This window comes from Eschscholzia californica, unplaced genomic scaffold (genome assembly GCF_041429995.1).
Source record: "Eschscholzia californica isolate CP2 unplaced genomic scaffold, dmEscCali1.0.p SCAF_2, whole genome shotgun sequence".
NCBI classification, from domain to species: domain Eukaryota; kingdom Viridiplantae; phylum Streptophyta; class Magnoliopsida; order Ranunculales; family Papaveraceae; genus Eschscholzia; species Eschscholzia californica.
In genome coordinates, this window is record NW_028238309.1 from 34,655,466 (window position 1) to 34,680,432 (window position 24,967).

General features: G+C 36.1%; 3 long non-coding RNA genes across 3 annotated transcripts; all 3 read left to right on the forward strand.

The window, feature by feature from the left end:
• The first annotated feature begins 6,650 nt into the window (after positions 1-6,650).
• On the forward strand, positions 6,651-7,141 carry LOC147557549 (uncharacterized). Its single transcript, XR_015233477.1, has 3 exons — positions 6,651-6,803; positions 6,891-6,980; positions 7,077-7,141. It is a non-coding gene; the product is annotated as an uncharacterized LOC147557549 (long non-coding RNA).
• A 276-nt stretch (positions 7,142-7,417) lies between these two features.
• Positions 7,418-9,290, forward strand: LOC147557550 (uncharacterized). Its single transcript, XR_015233478.1, has 3 exons — positions 7,418-7,583; positions 7,661-7,733; positions 9,119-9,290. It is a non-coding gene; the product is annotated as an uncharacterized LOC147557550 (long non-coding RNA).
• Positions 9,291-13,302: 4,012 nt separating this feature from the next.
• LOC147557551 (uncharacterized) lies at positions 13,303-16,715 on the forward strand. Its single transcript, XR_015235295.1, has 4 exons — positions 13,303-13,329; positions 14,309-14,478; positions 15,528-16,001; positions 16,095-16,715. It is a non-coding gene; the product is annotated as an uncharacterized LOC147557551 (long non-coding RNA).
• Positions 16,716-24,967: the final 8,252 nt, after the last annotated feature.

Genomic DNA, 24,967 nt, shown 5'->3' on the forward strand with positions numbered 1-24,967 from the left:
ATAATAGTTAGAGTTGATAAGAACTTAGTATTTTGATTCATAAAAGATATAAAATTTAATTCGAGGTCTATGCATGATTAGAATGAATTCGAAACCCTAGGCTACCTTTCACATCAATTCATTTACAATTTTTATTTGTCTTTGTTAATTAAATTGCAAGAAAATCAATTTTAAAAAGAAAAACCAATTTCAAAGAAAACCTTATTAGTCTCTGAGGAACGAACCGGACCTACCGGAATTATCACTTGACGCCCGTATACTTGCGGGTGGTGACCTATTTAGGAAACTTTCTAGGCCTATCAAGTTTTTGGCGCCGCTGCCGGGGACTAAGTTTGAATTTGTCTTATCTTATTTCTATATTTGGAAAGTTTTATTTTTGGTAAGTTTTTTTGGACACTTTGACTTGCTTTTCCATTTTTGGTGTGTAGAACGCTAAGGAGCGAAGGAAAAGGCGCAACAAGGAGAGGAGCTCAAGAAGGAAAATTTATATTTTATTTTTAGTAATTTTTTTATTTTTGGTGAGAGAGAGACTTTTAGAGTTTCTAGTTTTTATTTTTGATATTGAAGTTTTGACCCTAAATTGGAGGGCTTTATAAATTGTAACCGAAAACCAAAAACGAAGCCTCGGGTTGGAACACTCAAGGAGAGAGTGGCCCGGGTCGTCTGCAAGGGTCATCGCCCGTCTGGAACGGGAGGTAATTTCTTTAATAACCCAATTGAAAGATAGGAGACGGATTTCATCACCGTTCTCTTGCCCAAATAGGTAACAACATTCACGATCCTAAACCTCACCTAAAAATTAAAATCTGATTTAGACATCAGCCCCTAAGGTTTCGAGCTCATAGGATCTTAGAAATAATTCAGGGACTTAATTTTTATTGGGCATTCCTAAAGGGAAAGTTCACTCAACTCTTTATAAGGTCGCCTCGAGAAGAGGAAACGTTACCAGGTTGGACGGCTATCACAACGTTTATCGTTGGTCGTCTCCAAGAGTTGTTTGATCGTAGTACTTGGACGGAGTAACCCTCATAAACATTATAGTTCAAGCTTTGTAACGAAGTAGGAGCTGTCTAGATATTTAAGGGAAATCTGACCAACTTGTCTTTCGTCTAGATTTTGTTTAGGTTGCTTGGTGGAGTCAGACTGATTGTGTTTGCTTTCCTCTAGGGTCTTCGTATTGATTCCTCGGTTTTCGATTTAAAAAAAAAAAAAAAATAGAAGTTTTGTTGAGAATATCCTTGGTCTTTGGGCTCTAGTTTATGCCTGATAGATATCGTGATAAGAGAGGTCGTTTCGTTAGTAGAGAAACTCATTTAAGTAATCTTCTAGCAAATCTCTCTTTGAGTGACACTATGGGTGAAAATTTGAACCAAGCCAGGAATGGAAATCCACCTATGACACTCAGGGATTACATGAATCCCACTAGAACTTGTCAACCATCAAGCATACGGTTTCCCCAATCCACGACTCACTTCGAGTTGAAACCGAGCATTATTCAAATGCTCCCGACCTTCCGTGGGGTTGAGAACGAGAATGCCTACCACCATGTTAGGGATTTCGAAGAAATCTGTGGGACTATGAATCTCCCCAATATGCCTGATGAAATTTTGAGACTTAGGTTGTTCCCTTTCTCTTTAGAAGAAAAAGCAAAATCTTGGTTGTATGCCTTACAACCTTATTCCATCACTACATGGGAAGAATTGAGCAGTTTGTTCCTTCTAAAATTCTTCCCCAAGCACAAAACCACCTCTTTAAGGCAAAGTGTTGACAATTTTGTGCAACAAGAAGGGGAGTCTCTCTATAAATATCTTGAGAGATTTAAAGAATTAGAACTACAGTGTCCACACCATGGTTATGAAAAAAGCAGACTAGTCCAGATTCTTTATGATGGACTAGACTATCCCACAACATCCATGGTAGAGTCATTCTGTGGTGGCGGTTTTACTTATAAATTCGTCGATGATTGCATGGCATTTCTAGAAGATCTAGCTGAGAAATCCCACCAATGGGAAACTTCTAGAGGACCTCCTACTAGGGCAAATCCTACTTCAAATAGAGGTGGCATTTATAGGATTGATGATTCAGAAACCAAACTTGCCGCCATGGCTAGAAGGATAGAAGCCCTAGAGCTTGGTCAACCTAAAGCATTCAGGGAGGATCCCACTCAGGCCCTGAGTGTAGGAAATGAATCCATCTCTTATCCGTGCTCCGTCTGTGGAGACCCTTCTCATACAGGGAACAAGTGCACCCTGTTATTTGGTTATGATGAAAAAGAACATGCCAATTTTCTTTATTAAACCTCTATGCCAGACAATCGTCAGAAGTATGATCCTTATTCCAACACGTACAATCCAGGTTGGAGAAATCATCCCAATTTTTCTTGGTCTAAGGGTCAAAACCAGAGTCAACCTAGCAGTTCAATAAACCCTTCTGAGTTTAATGCCTCCAGGAATCCCTATGCTCAGCCTAGTGCACAATATCCTCTGGAGAATAAGAACTCTCTAGAGGAGGCCTTCATAAAACTAGCTAATAGCCAAGTAGAGACCAACCAATCTTTGAATAGTCTGAAAATCCAGGTAGGTCAACTTTCAGAAGCCCTTAGCCAGAGAGAAAAGGGTATGTTTCCTAGTCAAACTGAGCAAAACCCAAAAGGTACACCAGGTAAACAACCAATGGATCAAGCCAATGCAGTAACCACCCTTAGAAGTGGTAGGGTAATTGATAATAGAGTTGGAGTTCCCAAAGATAGTGAAATAGATCATGAACCTTCTTCTTTGCCAACCAGAGTCTCTAGTGATGAGCCTGAGAAGACTCCTGAGTCTGAAGAACCACCTGTAGTTACTGGGCCTTACATTCCTAGAGCTCTATATCCTCAACGTCTCGTAGAGCCAAAGAAGAAGTCTCAGTTAGAGGAGATAATGGAAATATTTAAACAAGTCAACATTAAATATTCCATTACTAGATGCAATTAAACAGATCCCAGCTTACGCACTACAAAACGGGCAGGCTTTAGCTACAAACCTTTTGTTATGGAATGCAATTAACCGTAGCTACTAGTCTCCATTTGCTATGGATATCTTCTGGTCATAGCAAATGCCGACCAACGACTACGAACTTTCTATGCACCTGCTACACATATGTCCATGTTAAATGTGTCTTGCGCACACTATTTGTAAAAATTGGAAAGATACCTTTCGGCTACGGTTGGGTAGGCATAACAACTGATGGGTATTTGTTACAGCTACGTCGTAGCTATTGGGTGAAAATCGTAACATTTAATTTGGCGCGAAGAAACACAGCCGAGATGTCGTTGCGCGAAAATTTTCGAAATTGCGCCAAAATTTCGGGTGCCCATTGTAAAAGAAGCCCAAATTTCTGGGCGCCCTCTGCAAAAACATGTTAGGGTTTAGGGTGCCCAAATCATCCCTCTCAAGAATTTTCTTTGATTTGGGAATTAGAATTGACGATGAGGAGAGAAGATTAGAGCTCCACAACGAGAGAATTGCTGAACCACGACGAGAATTTCTGAGCTCCACGAGGAGAAGTACTTCCGAGTTCGACGCAGAGAAGATTATAATACCACGTTGGGAGAAGGTTTCCTGTAATAAGAGGGAGAGAGATCAAGAAGAGATAAAGAACATAAGGGTTTTACTGATTTCTTGGTGGGAGATAAGTCAGGTATTTCTTTATCTTTGATTTTGTTTAACTATATAAGACCCTAAATCAAGATAATTTGATTTTGTTGGTAAAACTGATGTAGTTATATTGGATAAATTCTCAATTGTTTTAAATCCATATATGATTTTGTTGCAAAACCTTTAGAAGTGAATGGATATAAGAAGTTTAAATCTCAAACTTGAATTTTTTTACATCATTAGAAGTCTCCTGAAAACAATAACTTGAAATCCATCTCTTCTTGTGCCAAATCTACACCAATCAGAAACAGTAATAGATGTAAGAAATAGTTGGAACTTTTATGCCTCTATTTCTTCCTTTCTTTATTCCTATTTTTCTTCTTGATTGATAGAAAAGTTAAAGCATATTTCTGCAGCAAGGTCTTCTTCCTCGATCTCTTAAGTCATCACTTGGTCTTGATTTAGCTTGTTTATCTTCTCCCCTTGTCATCATCATCATCAGTTAGATCACTAGCTCTAATTTATTATGCTATTTTTTATTAAGCTTAGTGAAATTATCTATAAAACTTTGAATAGAATTGTGTGTGCTCTGTGCCTCACAAATATGTATGTGTGTCTAGAGGAGACACAAACAAGTACATACGAAAAGTGAGAGACTTGAAAGTTTTCTTTATACAAATAAGCTTGTGCTTGTCTTTTCTTATTATTTGTCTGTATCCGAAGTGTCTGGCTCCGATAGAACCAACATCAACCATTTAGACGATAGGATATCATGATTCGTTTCAAATCTCGACTCAGATTTCATATATCACTTAAAAGACAATCCTGTAACATTAAACTATTATCTTTAGAGGACTACATAAGAACAACAATGACTTGTCGGATTTGAAAATAGACTAGACCATAAAATCCCAGACGATTGAAATATGTGATTTAGAAGAGAGAGATAGAGAGGATAGTAAGAGAGGAGTAACTGAGTTATTAGGGGGCTTAAGGGTGCAAAATAGATGTTAGAAACATTAAACATTTACTCGGTCAGATAACCGCTTGAAATTGTTTGTCCAAATAAAGTAAAATCTTTATTGTTTTTGAATTTTTGTGTTAACTTTCATTCATCTTTGTTTCATTATTGTTGATGAACTTTCCTTTTCATTGATAAAAGTCAAAGAGAAGGATTTTCTTGTTGTTTCATTTATTGTCTATTTGAACTTCGGAATCGATTAAGCTTTTATCATGGTATAAAGACATAGGATAAAGATTTGAACTTCTATAACACTGTCTGTCTATGTCTGCCAAGTTATCCACAATGCTTTATTGAGTTCCATTTTAGTTCAGCACTTCTAAATGCTTTATTGTGTATTTGTGCAGGCCTCAACCAACACCATACTTTTCCAGTTTTGGGGGTTTGTTTTCTCATCGGACCTATTGCGCTCAGTTACAGTTTCATTTTCCAAAGGTATTCCTGTCCCAGAGCTTGTAAAGTAGGTCGTGTATGATTTAATACTGCCACGGTGTTTCTTAGAATTATAGAAACACTAAAACAGATTAGGAAAGACCATTATCCTAAAGATTTAGCTTCATATATTCTATTTTATTATTTTACCATGTCATGTCAGGTTATGACCTACTCATTATTTTACCAAGAGTTTATTTTCAAACTCTAGTTAATCAATTTTCATGAGAATTTAACATGATTCAGTTAGGGTATTTGAATTTAGTTATTTTAAATGTATACCTCCAAGTTCTATTTTCACGAAATCGAATTATTATTTTCATTATATGTCCACATAAGTTAGATACACTTTTTCAGAAAAATAATAGTAGTAATTGGTTGTTACAGAGTTGGAGATACTAAGTTTTCGAATTTCTTGTTATGTAAGTTCTGTACAGGCCTTTCTTCATACAAATGGATAAAAGTTGGATCCATTTGTGTAAGAACTCTCAAGCGTATGATGACGGAGTTTTCACATTTTTAGAATATGCTTATGCCCATGGTTATGTCAATAATGAGGGACATATAAGGTGTCCATGTGTAGACTGTAAGAACTTCAATTTCATAGATAGAGAAACTATTTATGAACATTTGGTTTGTAAGGGGATGTTAGGTACTTATACAATATGGATTCATCATGGAGAGACAATAGGAACTACATCTTCTTCTTTTAAGATGGCTATATAACATTAACAAGGGATGATATGACAGGAAATATGGTTGATGCACCTTTACATCCAAGTTGTACCCGAGCAACAACTTCTGTGAATTTTATAAATGATGACGACGAGGATGAAGATGACTATGCGAACGACATTGAGAAGGGTAATGAAGACGAAGATGACGACGAAGACGAAGACGAAGAGGAGGACGAAGAGGAGGACGAAGACGAAGACGAGGACGAAGACGAGGACGAGGATGAGGATGAGAATGAGGATGAGGATTCAGACTATTAAATTTCATTCTTGTTTGATATTTTACATTGAATACTTTGATGTTGGTTAGGTTTTAAGTGAATGAATGAGCTTTTCTTAGTGCAATAATATTAACATGAATAATTTATCCGATGTTTTCTCTTTTTTGGTAATATAACTGCTGAGTTTTTACTGCTTATTCTAATTGTAACATTTTTTTGTAGTGATGTTGACCGAAGAGCAACCACCACCTTCCAAACGAACGAGAGGCCTTGCTAAGTTAGAATTCTTATCAAAGATTCCTCCTGGAACTAAACTTGCATTAACTTTGCAAGATGGAATTCCATATGGTACAAATTCGACAAAGTTAGCTGTTTATGTTGGAAAACTAGCAAAAGACGGTGATTATTTTCCTTTTGATGAGCGTGTATGGAGCGAAATGAAAGATAAAATAAATAGAGTAAAGCAAGTGAAAGCTGATTTAGAGGTGATTTTATTGCTCTTTCTCCCACTCTATCTCTTCTCCCCTCTTTATTATATATTTATATAATTGTTTCATTATGTGCTATTGATATTTTTTTTTAAGAATATTTTCTACTTTCCGGAAAATTGTGATCTTTGGTTGGAAGATACTTTAAACAACATTTGGAGTAACAACAAATCCAGAATGAAGCGGAAATACTTTGATCCGTACAACAATGAAACGTTATACCATCTCAATGGCAGAATATGGTTCACTATTGGCAAACGGATGATTTCAAGGTTTGTGCATAGAAAGCAAGTGAATGTGTTTAATGACACTCTAGAACTGTAGTATAATAAGTAACTTATTTAATTTTCATTACGTAGAATGTAAGTGAAAGGAACAAGAGGAATAAGGCGAAAAGCAAAGACCCACATATTGGTGGTTCAAAATCGAACATGAATTATGCGAAGGAGGTAAACCTGCAATATTAATTGACTTGAAAATTGTTAGTTGTAATTAATCTAACATTAATTTTTCTATTCATTTATTTTTCATATTTCGTGTTATAGATAGAGAATGAAATGAATGTTAAGGTCACCAGGTCACTTCTTTACAAAACGACGCATCGACGATCAGATGGAACAGTTCCTACTCAAGTGGCAGGGGAAAGAATAGTATGATTATTAAGTCATTTGTAATCGTTTTTCATGAACTTACATTTGTTCATTCATCTCTAGTTTTATATTTATCTTACTTCAAATTTGTAACTTCAGAGTCAGATAGATGAGCTTTTAAGCACAGGGGTTGATGATGTCGTCCTATTTCAAGATTCCACCACTGATTTGGCTGGAGATGTTTATTCACGAGTAGTAGGACCAGAGAAAAGAGGACGATGGCGTGTCGTGGGACCTAGAGTGAAAATTGGAAAATACAGCCAGAATGTTTCCAATTCTACAAGAAAGGAGGACATGATAAAAAATTTGAATGATCAGGTTGAAGCACTACGTAAAGATCGTGATGATATTCAAGAACAAATGGCTCAGATGAGGAACGAGCTATCACGACTATCTCGTCAGGTATATATACTTCAAAAATGGTTGTAGCTTACATGTTTTTCTTTCAAAGATATAATAAATGCTTGGGTTGCTGATAGGGTACCGCTTCGTCAAGCACGGAAGAAAGATGTGGATAAAATTACAGAAAAATATGACTTTATCGCGTTAAAGGTATTATTTTCTTAACATGAACTTTTTATTCTACTAGTAATATGTGTTCACTAGTTTTATTGTTGTAGTTGAAAGATAATTTGTTCACCAACAAGAGCAACCATAATATACTTGGATACCTAAGAAACAAAATCTAAAAATGAGATTGTATGCATTACAAGGAAAAATAGATCTAAGTTTGTACTTTTTTAATTCTTAAACAAAAAACTCTGTAAAAGTTGTTCACCATGTTAAGCAATTAATTAATGAGGAAGTAATACTCAGATATGAAATTTCTAGAAACATCAAGAAAAACTTCATTAGTGGTGTTTAAAATCTTTAGATTTGATTTTTTTTTCTCTTAAACATCAAGAAATAACCTCATTAAATGAAGATGAACAGAGAGAGAGGGAGATTGTTAATATGAAATGAAGATGCAATGAAAATGAACCTAGAGAGAGAAAGTTTAAAGAAAACAAGAAGTGGAGATGAAATGGAGAAAATATGTTTTAGTTTGAAGAAATGAGGAAGATGAAACAACAAGTAATCATTCATTAAGTTGCAATAAAAGATTAAAGATGAAGATGAACATACCTTGACTGTTATTGCAAATGAGTTGAAGACCAAGGAAGAAGAAAATAATCAAAATGTGATGAAGATGAAGATGATGACGATTTTGTTGAAGAAGATGACGATTTTGTTGAAGAAGATGAAGCTTCAAGATGACCAAAATCTTTCCCAAATCAAACGACATTTTCAGCTAATATTTCGTTACTGTTAAGGAGAGAGAGAGAGCAGAGAGAGGAGAGAGGGAATAATGGGTGGAAAGTTTTGTTGTTGTTGTTAAAGAAGAGAGAGTAGAGGAAGGAAAGTATTGGAGAAGGAGAGAAAATCTGAGTTTATAATGGAAATAATGAAGGGAAGAAAATCTCTAATCTGGGAGTTATATATAAAGGGTAGAATAGGGATTACCTAAAGTAATGGGTTCCTAGAGATGGGAAAATGTACCTAGGGATCCAAAATTGGGTTTGATATTTGTTTATTTTTTAAAAAATGGGTTTTGTAGGTATTATTAATCTATGGTGGGCCTAATTTAGTATTTGACCTCATTTTTTGGGTTTTTCAATAAAATATTCATATAGAAGCTTCCACTTAAAACGTTCTTTAGACAAATGAGGGACATTCTCATATGTTTCTTGTAACGTATTCTTTTAAAAATTGACTGGTACAAGAACTAGCAATCTCATCAACCACCAGGAGAAAATAATGACACTATCACTCTTCGAGTCTTCGTTATGCTTTGCAAACATATGTAACTGAAATTTCGTTTCATAAGTTGAAGAACTATTTCAAGTCCGAAAGTGTCATTTATATAATATTCGAATGTTTATTATTTTGTCTTACAGGTTAAAGAAATAATGCATCACTCAGTATAAAACAACAGGTACCTAGCCTTGGGAGCACTCAACCGAATGAAAAAAAAACCACTCAAACATTTACAAACCCATATAAATCCAGAAGTTTGGTTTTTAAGCATTGTTGTCTCTCCTAGAGATGAATTTGGGACGAAAAATTGCTCTATGCCTTAAGGTTGATTTGCATGAATGGTTGTATATCAATAAAAAAAATGAACAGCTTTTTCCGATATTTTTTTCTTCTAATTTCGGTTGTGATGATACAAATCCACGGAAAAAGTGTAAAAGTTTGGTTAGATACTTGTGGACATATATAATATTCAAAAAAAAATTGACGATATTTAGAGCTAATCAAAGGTAGTTTAGAAAGAATTCAAATTCTTTTGTTGCAAAAATATGACCAGATGCACCTCTTGATTTTTGTTTAGGTCTTCCTGTTTTTTAAAAATATAATAAGAACTTGGGTATTTTGGCAGCAACCGTTAAGGTGGTTCAATATTCACCCTGCAAAACAAGAAATTACAATGGTTAGGAATCTCATTTGAATAGAAAAATACATAAGAAAGACCAAAAGACTTTAAGAAATTGTAAGTTAATCTCTTCCTCTACGATTTTGTCATGCACAGAGTGCTTTACAAAATAGTTCGTGTTGGAGGCACAGGTCATGCATAGTTGATTACAAAAAGAATTACCAAATGTATTTTTGATATAATTTCAACTTAGATTCTTACTACTAATTTCAGTTCATTTCTGATTTCACATCACAAGGATTTCTTTCCTAAGTTGTACCCTAATAAATTTTGTACCTAAAAGAGAGTCAATTTATTTTGAAAATATACCAAAAGAATCAACAAGCCGGTACCCAAAATTGAACAAGATTCAGACTAAAATGGACTCTTGTTTCGCCATTATCATCTATGCAATTCTCATATCCTTCTGGTATGATTTAATGTCTTAACAACAATAAAATAAATGGTTAGCAATAAATAAGAAAAATGTTTGTAAATTCAACAAAGAAAGGTTCAAATACCTTTTAACTTATCAATCACAATTGACCAACCTTACTGATCTTTTATTTGCATATATCTTGATCAAGGGGTTGATAATTTCTTCTTCCCTTTAATGATAGAGCAATTTGTGTTAATAACGTGTTGTGAAAAATAAAAGAGGGAAGAAGAAATACAATAGAAATATAAATCAAGAGATAGAGACAAGAAGAACTTGATTTGTATTCATATGTTTGTAGAGAATGTCTCTATTTTGGTACATTGGTACATTAGCTAGACACCTCTTTATATAGCCCTTTGAATAGATATACCCAACTAATACAAAGTTATATATAATCAATGGTGCTTGAAAATAAATAATAGTGGAGAACTTATGATGGCGGGCGTTACAAAGTGTGTGTTGGAATCGATATCTAGCTCAAAAGCAGCTGGATCGGTTTTTTCTTAATTTGATGTACTTATATTCATCAGAAATTTGAGAAAGACATCTCGTTGGATTCGTCTCATCGAGCTCTTAAATTTAGACTCAAATTTTGTCCCAGTCCGATTCCGCATGAGTGATTATTACAAAATTAGTTTGGTATGGATACCATTAACTCTAAACCGGGATTTTGAGTTAGTACCACATTTATGATGGAGGAAATGTTTTATTTTCTTAAATAGAATCTTCCATATATTTATGGTATGTTGGTTGAAATAGAAAGGTGTTTCGCGTGGGTTGCACCACGCAAACCGGACACGCGCGGGGCGTGGGCGTTTTAGAGGCGCCCGCACGCACTTTGCACTTCGCATCGTTTGACTTTACGGTCATAGATTTGATCCGACGGTCAGGATGATTGGCGCTCTTAAGATAGATCCGTTGATGATCTAACGGTGGGCGTTCAAGGCGCGAGATCTTGATAGATCCGTTGAGATATGACGGTCAATATGGCACCCGAAAACCAAAAGTCAAATATGACTGTTGGGAAGCATCCATTCGTCTATAAGCACCTGTCTCAAGTGTCACAAATACTTCTATAAATACCAAACAGAGTCCAGCAAACAAACATATGAAAAAAATTTTGCATTCAAAGTTCATTAAGCTTTTAGAGTTTTAAGAAGTCACTTTCTTTTGGTTTTTACTGCTTTTTCGAAGTTCGCACACTTTCAGAAAAACGAAGTACTCTTAGTCGTCATCCTGAAAGGTATAGCCGTTGTATCCTGGGAGACAAACATCTGACTGGTTTTAGTACTAATATCAGGGTGTTCACTGTCTTAAGGAAAGAGACAACTCGACTCGGCTTTTCTCTCTCTCTCTCTAACCTTTTAATTATCTTTGTTTTAAATATACTGGTTTTTTATTTTTAAATCTGTTTCAAATACAGTTTTAGTTTTTAAACATAAAATTTATCTCTGAATTTATTTCAAAAAGACACAGTAAGGTGTATCCTTGTTTTTATTAAAACAGGAAGACATAATCTTGGTTTTTCATAATACCAGAGAAACAACAGTGTGGTGGGCATCCACCATAAATCAAATATTTGTAACAGAAACTCAATTTTCTGGATCTTCGAATATCTTGAACTTTTGTTCGTCACTAGATCTTCGACTTTTTGATCTGTCACGTTATACACATAACTTATTATCGGCGATAAATGAAATGCCATTTTCTATAAGTTTGAAGTTTCCTTTTGAGTTTAAATTATGGGTATTGATCAGTAGTTGTTTATTTTAGTGGAGAAGTGTGGTCTAGGGTTTTGGTTTGAGTTGCATTTTTTTTAAACGCAAGTTGTCTGGACTCTTGTGATCCATTGATCTTATGGGTCAACTTGAAGGTTGTAAACACGGGTAATTTATATTTTGTACATAAGGCAATATCCTGTGGTAATAGTGCACCACTCGACATACTTGTGCAAGATTTTCCCTGAAGATAGTAAAAACTATAAACATATCACAAATGGTGCCACTTTCCTTTACTACGAGTTCATGGCCCGTCTTACTAAATGTTTGAACAAATGTTTTAGAAATTTTATGGCTACTGAAATTATGAGATATGAAAAATTTATTACTACGAAATCCAAAATATCTTAATGCATAGATAATTGGAGAATTTTGTTTTTGATTTCAACTTAGATACTTACTAATTTCAGTTTATTTCTAATTTCAAATCACAAAGATTTTCTTCCCTTAGGTGTGTACCCAAATCAATTTCATACATGAAACAGAGTCAATTTGTTTTGAAAAACAACCAAAAGACATCAACCGGTTTCATTACCAAAATGGAACACACATCAAACTAAAACGGATTCTTATTTCAATTATAATTCATTACCAATATGGAACACGCAGCAGACTGAAACGGACTCCCAATTCAATTATAATCATTGGAAACAAAAAGTGTATCACCAAAATGGAATATAATTATAAATTCGATGGCGCAAATATTAAAATGCTGAGTTGGGTTGGTAGAGACTTGAGGTAACCTGTTGCCCTGCAAATATCATGGTTCTACACGGTTACATTTACTATTCCCAACGCTAATATCTTTGTCACATGTTAGGTTGTCAATTATTTCTAATTTTAAAAGGTTAAAATTCAACGCTAATATCTTTTTCACATATTAGGCTGCAAATATCATGGTTCTACATGGTTCCAAGATTTTTATTTGATAAAGGAAAGAATATAAATATATTTCTAAACACTCATGGTGCTTAAGGTCCTAAATGGATCTTTTTTTTGTTGCAAGAGATTCTAGATGGATCTTACGTAGGAAGCAATCTCATTATAAATACTATGTTAGGTTTGTTTTGTTTTCATCAATCTCATCTTCTTTAATCAAAAAACTCATTCTCTTCTATATTCATTCCTCATTGAAGGATTGAAAAAAAAAACAAGGAAGGACTCCATCTTAACCAAGGTTTCCTTTTTCCTTGTTTTTTCTCTTTTTTCTCTTTGTTTTTAGTTTTTCTCTTTTTTTTCTGTGATTCATATATGTTTAGTTTTTTTTTTTTTCGTTTTATCGATCTTTATCTTCATGAAAAATAATTTTCTCAACCCTATCTTTATGAAAAATTGCATAATTTTCCAACCCTATCTTTATAGTAGCTTCTAGATGGATGTTAGGTTTGAACCAACCTCTATAAATAGCTTGCTAGGTTTCTTTAGTTTTATCAATCTCATGTTTTTTTAGTAGACCACTTAATCTCTTCTCCTAAGGTGTCTTTTTCTCTCTTTAGTTTCTTTTCTTCTGCTATTCTTTTATGTTCAGAATTTTTTTTTTTTTTTTTTCTTTTTTTTCTGTTTTTTGAGTTCTTATCTTCATGACAATTTATTTTCTATTAGATTTAGTTTATGAGATCTATTAGTAGTTCTTTGTTATAAAATTGTAGTTTATAATTAAGTTTGTAATGTTCTTCTACGACAATTAGAAAACCCTTTTAAGTTATTTGAAAAATCATAATCTAATCTAATAAATGTTATGAGTAAAGAACGCAAAATTAATCTCTCTCAATTACTAATATGCTAACTTTAATTTCAAAATCAAGTCAATTTTTAATTCTCTCAGAAATACAACTAAAATCAATTTCATGACCTAAATTAGAATAATTTTATTCCAATATTGAGTCCACAATGGACATTAATTGAAAGGAAAATTTTCGGGAATCTCTTGGTGAAAATTTCTCTTTTGTCAAAAACAATATATATATTAATGGTTTCACGTTTGACCTCCCTTGTTTGCATAGATTAGCAAAGATTTGGAGTCAGCCCTTGTTAACACATAGCTTGCATGAGTTTGCATAGGTCTGAACTTTACATAGGGGTCCAACCCTAAAAAATATCGACATACCTTTTTAATCCAATTTTTTCTGGTAGATAGTACTTCCATTTAGAGAACTCCATGACCCTCTCCGTTTAAAGACGAAGAAAAAGGTGGCGCAAATACTTTTTGATTAATTTCATCAAAAGAAAAACACTTTTTGATTAGCTTAAATATATGTAAAAGATTTTTTCGGAAAGATAAAAATAGAATTAGGGTTGTGTAAACTCATCTTACAAACTCATAAATTCACTAACACTTTTCATTAAATCAAGTAAATATTATATTAGAATAATTTGTACTCATTCTCTTCATGATCTTATTTTCGTAACAATTTTGCATTACTTTGACCGTTTATCATACATTTTGACCTTGCAGGCTTTTTGTTGGTTATATGAATTTAATTTCTGATAAAGAAAAAAAATGCTTGGTACCACTACATTTGAGCTTGCTGAGGCTCGTCATAATGAATTAAGTTATTCTAAATATGAGGTCACAGATTCCATTCCAATCCGTCCATTATTCTTAAAGATCATTACTCGAATGAGGTAAAGAACTACTTTTACGATTTAGTTTTGATTTTCTTGTTGGGATTTGTTCTAAAGTCTTAACATTCCTCGCTATTGAACTTAAGCCTTCAGTCACCCCCAAGTTTGGTATTTGTTTGTTTCCGTATTTTCTCAATCTAACCCATCTGAGTCTGTCTGATTTGTTTAAATTTGACTTCTTTGAGTGGCTATTTGCTTTCGTCAAGTGAACAACAGTCATTAGTTAATTATTTTATATAATGGACTCTTTAATGCATATATACTATTTTGTCATATTTAAATAAGCTCAAAATAGATCAACCTGCAAGGTTGTACGTGCAAAGGTAGCTGCTGAAGGTAAGCTATATTTTCATGAAGTTGTATGTTAATAATATGTTTGATATATATTGTGTGTTTGATTTATTAGGGATAGTGAGTCCACATAGTTTTTAGCGAAAAAGTGGTCCCTTGATAGTTGAATTTCCCTTGTTAGCGTGACGAGGAAAACAAAAAGAAACCAAGTGCTCGCAGTGAGTGACTGTTACTGTAATGGGCCACACTCCAGTCATCAACATAAGTATAAAAGAAGCAACTCCCTTTGTGATGAGAATCAAGTTCTCTTACGTCTTAAGGGCAAACCATTTGAGGATTAAAAGTTATTTAAGTTTCTTTTATTTTAGTACTTGTTGCTTTATCAGGTGTAGTTTCTATGCCCATGAAATTTGTAGTTGTTAAAACAAGAGTTTTTGGAGGTCGTTGTGTTGGTTATGTTTTAGTATCTAAAAAGAGTCTTAAGGTATATAGATACCTTGAACGGTAAGTTTTACTAGTTTTGGTGTGTTTTGGAAGATTTTAATCAATTATCTATTCAAGTATTAATTTGTAGCTATCCATTGATCTGATTAATTACGTTTGATTTTTTGTTTGAAATTTCTGCGTTATATCTGTTCTCCTAAACTATTCTAGTTGAGTTCCTATTTATATTAAACTGTAAGTATCCGCTGGATATTCTTCTTACATGTTCGAGCTTTTAGAGGAGGTAACCTATTTCACATAACTTTGTTTTACAGGTCGAATTACATACCCAAGTTCACATTTTAGACCATGTGCGTCTAGGGATATAGGTGGTAAAGGTGCAATTAATAGGGAAATTGGTGCAAATGTATTTCGACGAAGAGATTTTGAATATACATCTGAAGAGATTTTGATGATGCATATATTGATGATAGCACCTCTGAAGAGATCAATGATGCATATATTGATGATAGCACATCTGAAGAGATCGATGATGCCTATATTGATGATAGCACATCTGAAGAATCAAGCGAATAAGAACAGCTTGAGGTACGTAATTGGACAGTCCTAAGGAGGAGATCCACTAGAATTGAACTGTATAAAGCAAAGATGAAACAATCGCCTACTCCAGCTTCCCAACTTAGCCATCACCCAACCGTTGCAGATCAGGATCAACTCTTATACTGGAATAAGTTCAAGTCGTTGCATTTCATAGTAGTTCTACCCAAGAATCCCCATCTCCAACTTGTGTAAGTTTCTTCACTATAAGATTCAATTCAATTAGTCATACATCATATAATCTTGCCGCTTGAGTTTGTTATGTTGACATTGCGTATATGCAGGAATTTCCAAAGAAGTTTGTCGAGATAATGAAAAATAAGCTCTTAGAGACTGTGGGGCTAAAAGGGTTGAGTGACAATACCTAGAACGTTGAGTTGGCAAGAACTGACAATAATCTCTTTCTGAGAAACGGTTGGTGTGAATTTGTGGAGGATCATAAGGTGAAAGAGAATGACATCTTATGTTTCGAGTACAAAATGGAGTCTCGTTTCGAAATATTTATGTTTGACGAAAGCCATTGTGAGATTGAAAGTCGTTACTTTACGAGGAAACCTAGTGGCCAAAAGGAACCAAACAACCATATGTCGAAACGTAAAAGAAAAGAAAGAGATGTTGGACCTTCTGAAAGAGTTATTCATCCTGCAAATCGATAGGAGGAGCAACACAGAGAGCTATCTGTGGAAGGACCACAACTACTATCAAGTCGTGCTGCGAAAACCCAATCAATATCTTGTATCCGTGCAATAGTGAAAGCATAAATGAGCGAAGAAGGTCAAATATTATTATTTGTTATTGAAAACTTGAACCAATGAATAAACCTTAGCATGGATGGCAAGACATGGGGTGTCGATTAAAAAGTCTACGAACAGAAAACTTGTGTAGTCATTGAGGGTTGAGGGTGGGATGATTTTTTCATGGAGAAGATTTTTGGATTTGGGAGATGTTTGCGCCTTCAAACCTTCTGAGCAAATACAGCAGGGAACATCAGAGTTGAATGTAAGAATCTTCCGGTTTGTCGAAGAGTTCACCCCGCTTACCATTTGGAGAAAAATCGATGGAGGTAGGAATGCAAAGAAGATCAGTTGATGATAGAAGATCGAAAAAAAATATGAGTTGGTAGTTACTTTATGACTTAAAACTGGAAGTTTTTAATTTATATGTTGGGCTGCTAAGAAATGTTAGAAACAACTTTTCTATGGAACTTGGTTTGAACTCCCTTTCTTAGATGCTAATATTTGTTTGTTTATGGTGTATTGGTTCAACGGTCAAACGCCGCATGTCAGCGAGCCGAAGTTATAATATTATGGCCTTCATTTTTATTTGGGAACAATCTTAAAACACTTTCTTTCTGAGCGACCAAAGAAAGATTAGGGAACAGAACACCTCAGTGTTTTCTTATCTAATTTCCATAATGGGTAGCATTGGTTGTCCAGAACAGATGGTTTTTATAGTTTAGTCTCCTTACCAATTTGAAATTTGTCTTCTATAACCAAATACCCTCTTCCAGTACTCTATAAATGTATTCGGAGATAGATTTTTTTCCACTAACTAAAAGGAATATAAAAATGGTTAGAAAAAATAACAACTCTCCTTGTCAATATAAGTTTTTAATGTTCTTCGAAGTCTTTATCAAATTTTTATTTACAATTGCAATTTTATCCACGAGCACTACATTTTACCTATACACCAAACTGCATAGACTTCCAAAGAAGTTTGGAGAGATTATGGGAAAAGAATAAAAAGAGTCTGTCTTATTGGTTGGTTCAAGTACAACAAAATAAGGTACTTTTGGTGACGGCAATGGTTTGTGAAATAACCGTCGGCATATAATTTATTAACGACACAACCAGTATGAAACCGTCGATATCTAATTTATCAGCGACTATTCTTGCAGAAAACTGTATGGGCAAAAATACGTCACCAGGAGCACTCTCAGAAATCCACGAATGGGCTTACACGGTGACCAAGCCCATGAATTAATAACTAATGGGTCCGACCCACTAAGCTTCGAGCACCCCGAAGCAACTTCAAGATACGCAAGTATTTACAACCCTGGATAAAGAGGTCTGTCCTCACCAGCAGACCTCTCTCCGTATATCCGTTGGGGAAACGTTACTGTCATTCGAGGTGACAATGTCGATATACCCGTTAGGGGAGTTATGATTTTCGTATTTATGGTGACAGCTTTATGCGTTAACGCATTAAAGAGACAACTCACTGTCAGGTGACAGTCGACCGAGACACTATAAAATGAGCAACCCACTTTCTCTCTCATAGAGTCTTGCTCTTTGATAGAATCTCATTCTATCACATAGTCTTGCTTCCTTTCACTCATATAAATAATGTTACGGTCTTACATTCGAAGTGAAGACCTTATCAAATACCGTTCACAGAAGGTGCAGGACCTTATCAAGTCTCGCTCATAGAGGGAGCAAAACCTCATTTATCAAGGTACAGGGTCTTATTAAGTACATGACCTTTGAGGAGACAACCACATACTTTCCCGTGAAAGTACAAGAACAGGAGTTATCAAGGGTTTGTCTACTTTCTCTCTCCTATAACCACTTTAACAAGGGTTCGCCGCCTACTCCATCAAGGGTTCGTCTACTTGAACGGTTCATTTATTTTTTAGGGGTCAGACCCTTCCTACATCACCCACGTGATTAGCTACAAGGGTTGGCTCACTTTATCTCTCCTGGAGGTCAGACCCTTAACATATCACCCACGTGATTATTTGTAAGATCAGACCCTTAAAGCTTTCGACTTATTTACGGTATATACCTGATGACCTATTATATTCTCCTTTCTCTTTCTAAAATACATTTCAAACTAAACTTCCTTTCTCCCTCTCTAACGAACCAGCAAATTAAGAGAAGAAATCCCACAAATCTTGGGGACCAATTGTTTTTTTATTCTGGCAGGAGGAGTGATTACGTGCTTCTCGAGACAATGAAGGAAAGTGAGGTGGGATCGTTGATGAATCTGTGTGTCCTGAAACAAGCAGCAGCCGTCTGATCGGATGGGGCTACTGTAATAAATTGCGACAGGTACATTGGATAGACATAACATGATATCTCTTTCGTGCCCACTTCCTATCCCGAAAATAACCTGCTGCTTACAGATCCAAGCTCCAGCACCATCGGATTGAGAGGGACCACCGATATCTCTGTTGCAGGAAATAGAGGATCATATGCTGTGGTACTCCTACTGACTTGGTCAACCATACTTGACTCCAACTTTGACTTAGGCTAATCTTCTCATCCGGACTCCGAATCGACCTCTGTTTTCTCCTACGTATTCGTCTCAGACTCTTCTTTTGAATAAAATTATGTTAGAAGTGACTCGAATATGGATGTGTGTCGAACCCGGTTTACTGCGACAACCAAAATGCTATTCATTTGACCAAAAATCAAATGTATCACGAGAGAACTAAACACATTGACGTCAGGTATCACTTATCAGGAACGTGATTGAACAAGGGAGGATCACGACGAAAAAGGTTTCTACGGTAGATAATCCAGCGGATATATTGACCAATGCAGTTACAACTTTCAACTTTAAGCATTGCTTAGACTTGATTGGGATTTCCATATGTTAGCCCTAGCAGGGCTGGAGCGACGATGGCTCAGAGGCGCTGAGCTATGATGGTGGCAGATTTAAGTCAAGAGGAGCATATTCAAGTCAAGGTGAAGAATTGTTAGAAGTGACTCAAATATGGATTGGTATCGAACCCGGTTTACGACCCGCCAACCTGCTTACAAGGCAATGGTAATTGCTGAGACAGGGCTGGTATGCGAACCCGCCGACCCGCCAACCCGCTTAGAAGTGACCCGTTAGTGGAGTTGATTGCTGAGATAGGGCTGGTATGCGAAGCAGTGCTCCAAGGCAGAGTTGGACTCCGAGACAGAGCTGGAATGCGAAGCTAGGCTTATGTCGGTTATTAGTGTTAGCGTATCCATGTAATGTCGGTTGTAGAGAGAGAGTCGGTGAGGCGGTGGAATTAGGGTTTAGTGGCTATATAAACTAAACCCTAAGGAGATATTAGTAGCACAATCTCACGACTCTCTTGTGTAAACTTGTTTGCTTATCATAGTGGAAATCATCGCGACGTTGTCGTCGTGGAGTAGGTCTCACCAACCAAACCACGTAAATCTCTGTGTTCTGTTCTTGATTGTTCTTTATTTCTTATTGCTTCTGCTTGATTACTCGTATTGATCACGTTAAACCCTGATTGGCATAACAAATTACCTGACTACCATAATTTCCCAAATGACCAAAATTCCCTCAGAAGTGTCTTTTTCTCGATTTTCTCCGTTTTCGCGCTCAACTTCTTAGAAAACCCCTGAGTAAGAGAAACAAGCAAATCATCTGAGTAACTGCTCGAAATTGACTAACTAACCCAAACAAAGAGATTCAGATGAGGCATTTTCATGACTCATCAATACCCTGGACAAGGTAAACCTCTCCAGGATTGTCTCATCCTAAAGGCAGACTTCACAAGCATTGTCATAACCTATCTCCAAATAAGTCAGTCTATCCGTAGAGATCAGGCTCCGGTCACTCTGCGAGTCGTGCCTAAACTCCGACCATTATCCGACCTACGGTAACATTCCTAGGATATCACTCACGAACCTATTACTTCTTTGCAAGCTTACTGACTTGACCGTTGGAGCCCCCTTAGAGCTGGCACCATCCCGGTGTCCCAGGGATCTTACAGTCACGTTTGTTCTTGTCTCTTGCCGCAGGTTAAGCTCAAAGACGTCGTCAGTGCTCGCAAAAATATCAACAGATGAAGGTTTGACTTCCGGTCAACGACCCGGTCCCATTGACTTTTTGCCCCGCGAATTCATACTCTCACAAAAACCGTTGCTAACCATACTATTCATTTCCTTATTTCTTTTACTTCATCTTTGCTAGGGTTTCCTTTCTCTCCATTGTCACCCTCTCTATCTCTCTCAAACGAATTGTTGATTCAGTTTATTAAACCCTAATTGCAAGAGCAAGACAAGATTTCATTTGTGATGATGAAATTTTTTTTCTAGTTTTTTATCAAGAGGGGAAAATGTCCCTGACCAAATTGACTGAATAAGATGAACGATAATAAAAAATGGTGGAAATTATGGAAAACTTAATAAAAAACAATTGACATAACTCGATAATCTTATTCTTACAACCCTCTCCAATTTATAGAGAAATTGGGATTTAAGGTTTCCTAGTTTCTCCTCACTAAACTAGGAAACAATATAAATTCTATTTAATAATAATATGGGAAGTTTTATAGGGGGGCCATTCTTGTTAAAAGGGCCACTCATTGTGAATTCAATACGAGTCCACCGAATTTACAAGAGAATATCCTGTACTTCCACAAGAAAACATTCGGTATGAGTCAAACGAAGTTCACTCTAGTAGGTTATCTTTGTGAATTATGCGGGCTCGTACCCAATTTTTAATTTGGTGGACTGTTACCGAATTCACACGAAGGGTCTTTTAACAAGAATGGGGGACCCCTATAAAACTTCCCTAATAATATTACATAAATTACAATGGATATTAGATATACATGATATGAAATTAAATATTATGGATTTTCAAATATCTTAGAATAGTGTTGATCGTCGGATCTCTTCATCTCAATCCGTCTCTTATTTGTGTTTACACACGTATCTTAACACCCTCCTGCAAGGTGCACGGAAAATGTACAGTATCCAATTTGAAAAACAAAATGAAACCATGTCCAAAAATTGCAGCTTAGTTGAGTTAGCTTGGTTGGACGGAACAACTTACAAAATCGACGACTTCTGTAGGCTCAAATATACTCACTTGATGATGGGTCTTGAACATGATGTTAAACATTAAGATCATAAACCGGTAATGAAGATCTTAGAGAGAGAAAATAATGAATAAAGATGAATTTTGGAAAAGATGATACAGAGATGAAAACCATTTATAATGAAAATCAGAAATATCTTTAAAGATAATGATGAAAAATAGTAAATACAAAGATTTAGGTTATTACCTTAACCTAAGATGCAACTTTTGATCGTAAAGATGTGTACGAACTGAAGAAATAGAAATGGAAATGGAGATTGCAGCTGGTGTATTAGATTGTAATGAGATCTCAAGCTTCTTCAAAACTAGGTTTTTGATTTAGGAAGATCAATAAACTGGTTTCCGTTTTGAAGAAGAATGAAGATAATGGTTTCTGTTATTAGGATCGTGATTGGAGAGAGAAAGTGAAAGATAAAAACGGAAGGATATTTAGGAATTTGATGGAAAATGAGTGTTTGATTATATATAAGGTGATACTACCAAGGCTCATGTATAAACTTCCAAGTTGATGTTAAGCTCGCGCCATCCCCAAACTTGGAACAAACCACGCCTTAGAAGTAAAACATATAAGAGATGCTCCTAAAATATCCAAAAATATAATGAGAATAAAGCACATAAAAAGCATGACCATATAGAACTATACCACTAATGCAGATATACATGATTGCATTGAGCTATGCAATTTACCTTTGATTCTCTTGTTTTCACACAAGAGCACGAGTTATGTCTCGTGGAGGGTTTCCAGAGATGCTACCCACAAACATCAAAGGTCACCTTAATCGACCTAACGATCATAAAGCAAAAGACGGAAGATTTGGGGGCAACCCAAAGAAAGCTATATACAAAAGCTAAAAGCCTCACAAGAATATTAAACGAAAGAAGTGCAAGTGAGACTAAAAGCGAAAAGAAGTCATCCCCAAACTTAGTGGATGCACGGTCCACTAAGTGCGCATAAATGCTAGGCGCGACGACTAAACAGTCGTCAAAAGGATCAACATACAAATGAAGGGTCAGGAAGTCAGTCGAAGGCAAGAAGTCAAACTCAAGCTTAGTGGATAAAACATCCAGTAAGTCCCTAGACATGCTAGGGAAGACGTCCGAAGTGTCCCAAAAGGGGTCAACAACCGAGTCTAAGATCATGTGGAAGGTCGAACTAGACTCTAAGGGTAAGGCAATATGCTCGGGGACCAAGTCAAGGTCCATAATTTCCTTAGGTAAATAATACAACAAGCTATCCGCTATCTCTTCAACTACTATGTTATCGACATCCTTAAAGGCATCGGGAGCTTCAAAGTTAGGCATAACACTTTCCATTCCACATAACCCATCCAAATAATCACAAATGCTAAAGATTGGAAAGTTCAACATTGTGTGATTCCCAAGTTTGCTCGTAGAGCTATCATCCTGAACATCAAAATCTAGTGTAGGTTGATTAAGGCCAGATGACAATGGTCGAGGGAGTGAACAACAAGGGTCATCGGTTAATTAATGCTCTAAGGGTCTATCAAGAGCTTCTTCGACATTTAACTTAAGACTAGAGTCAGGTGTATTACCCTCACCATCATTCATAGTCTCTTCTTGAGTTTGGGGTGCACAAACCCCTTCCTCGTCGACGATAGGCTCTGACTCAAGTCTATTAACAATTTTGAGAATCCGTTCCGTGATATCTGTAGGGATTTACACCCTTATACTAGTGTTTATAGCGGAAATAAGACATCCAATGTCTACACTAGTATCCCCAGGATCACATGCAAAACTAGTAATTAATCTAATGGAGATAGTAGATTACCTTAATCGCTTTTCCCTCGAACTAATTGAATTGATTGAAGAAGACCAAGAGCTTCAAGTGTAGCTCCTCTACTTGGGACACGAGCAATCAATTTTATCTCCCACCTTGTTGTATAGCTAGCACACCAATGGTGGTTGGAAAGAAGAACACCTTCTTCTTGCTTTACTAGAAGATAGCTTGGGGAATTAGCTCACTTTCTCCTCTCTACTTGATGTGGTAGAGTAAGAAAGCTTAGAGAGAAATTCCACACCTTATTCTCTGCCCTAAGAGTGTTTATATAGAACCCTAATAAGAATCCACCTCCTTTTAGGTTTCCTAAAACACCCTTTAGAATAAGATTTAGGGAAATAGCCGAAAATAGCAACTATTGGTATTTTCTCAATTCCCTAAGGAGATGACGTCCAAACCCAGCCAAAATTGGCAGATTTAGTTTTCATACCATAAGGAAACGTCCCTCCAAAAATCAGCCCAATCCGAGCCCTAAAAGTGCCCGAATCGGCCTAGGCCCAAAAACCCTGTTTTTGGCCTTTTTGTACTATCTTTGCCTAATTCCTTTTTAGGCCTATGAGATATGTTTATGGGACACTCCCATGATTATATCTCACTCCCACTAGTCATATCCTAGATCAATTTGTCACTCTTATGTGTAACCCGTTGTAGGATCCGATCGAAGTTAGCCGCGAATTACTTCGTAATTCGACGATCGTAGTTGGTCTCTAGCTACAACTCTACGATCCCTAAATCAATCGGACTTGATGATCTTCCACATCAATTGTCCTATCCGACAAATTGTTCGCATTGCCATCTTGGTCGAAGGACATCTCCTTCAACTCCTTCAGACTCCCACTTGGACTTAGAACAAGTGCAATGCCTCGATTCCCGTGTCAATTTAGTATCCCATCTGATACATCACGTCATTCAGACTTTCTTGATATCCGAGTACAACTGTAAAAGACAAACGATTAACTTTTAATCCGTTTGAGCGCGGCCACGCATTTTCAGTTGCTACTCATCAAGTGGCCTTGAGACACTTTGTACCTAATGTGATTAGGGTGACACAATCCATTCTTGCACTCCCACTTAACTTCATGTCTATCCTGTCCTTCCCAGTATCTGCCTTTATAACCTCCTTTTACGGCGCGGCGTTTAACGGAACCAAAGTCGGGCATTCCTTACATAAGATGAGTGGAGCACTCATGTTTTGAGGAATCTCTCCAATTGTCTTTATGAGAAGTATTGACGTTCATCATGAGTGATGTACTTCTCATTTGAGGGTTATCCAGTGTATAAACCTTTTACACACCCACGTAGTCGAATATAATATACTATTCCTATAGCCCATGAAACTGCGCTATCCCATCGACTCCCGTGCTAGTCTTCGTGAGTCATTGTTGTCCATGCAATGACCTGGACCAGGGATTCGATGATAAATATTCCAAGTTCACTTAATAGGGTTTCATTCATCAGATCACGTATCTGACAAACTGTAACGCCCCAAGCCTTAGCAGTTGCCGATATTGTCCCCGCTTTAACCAC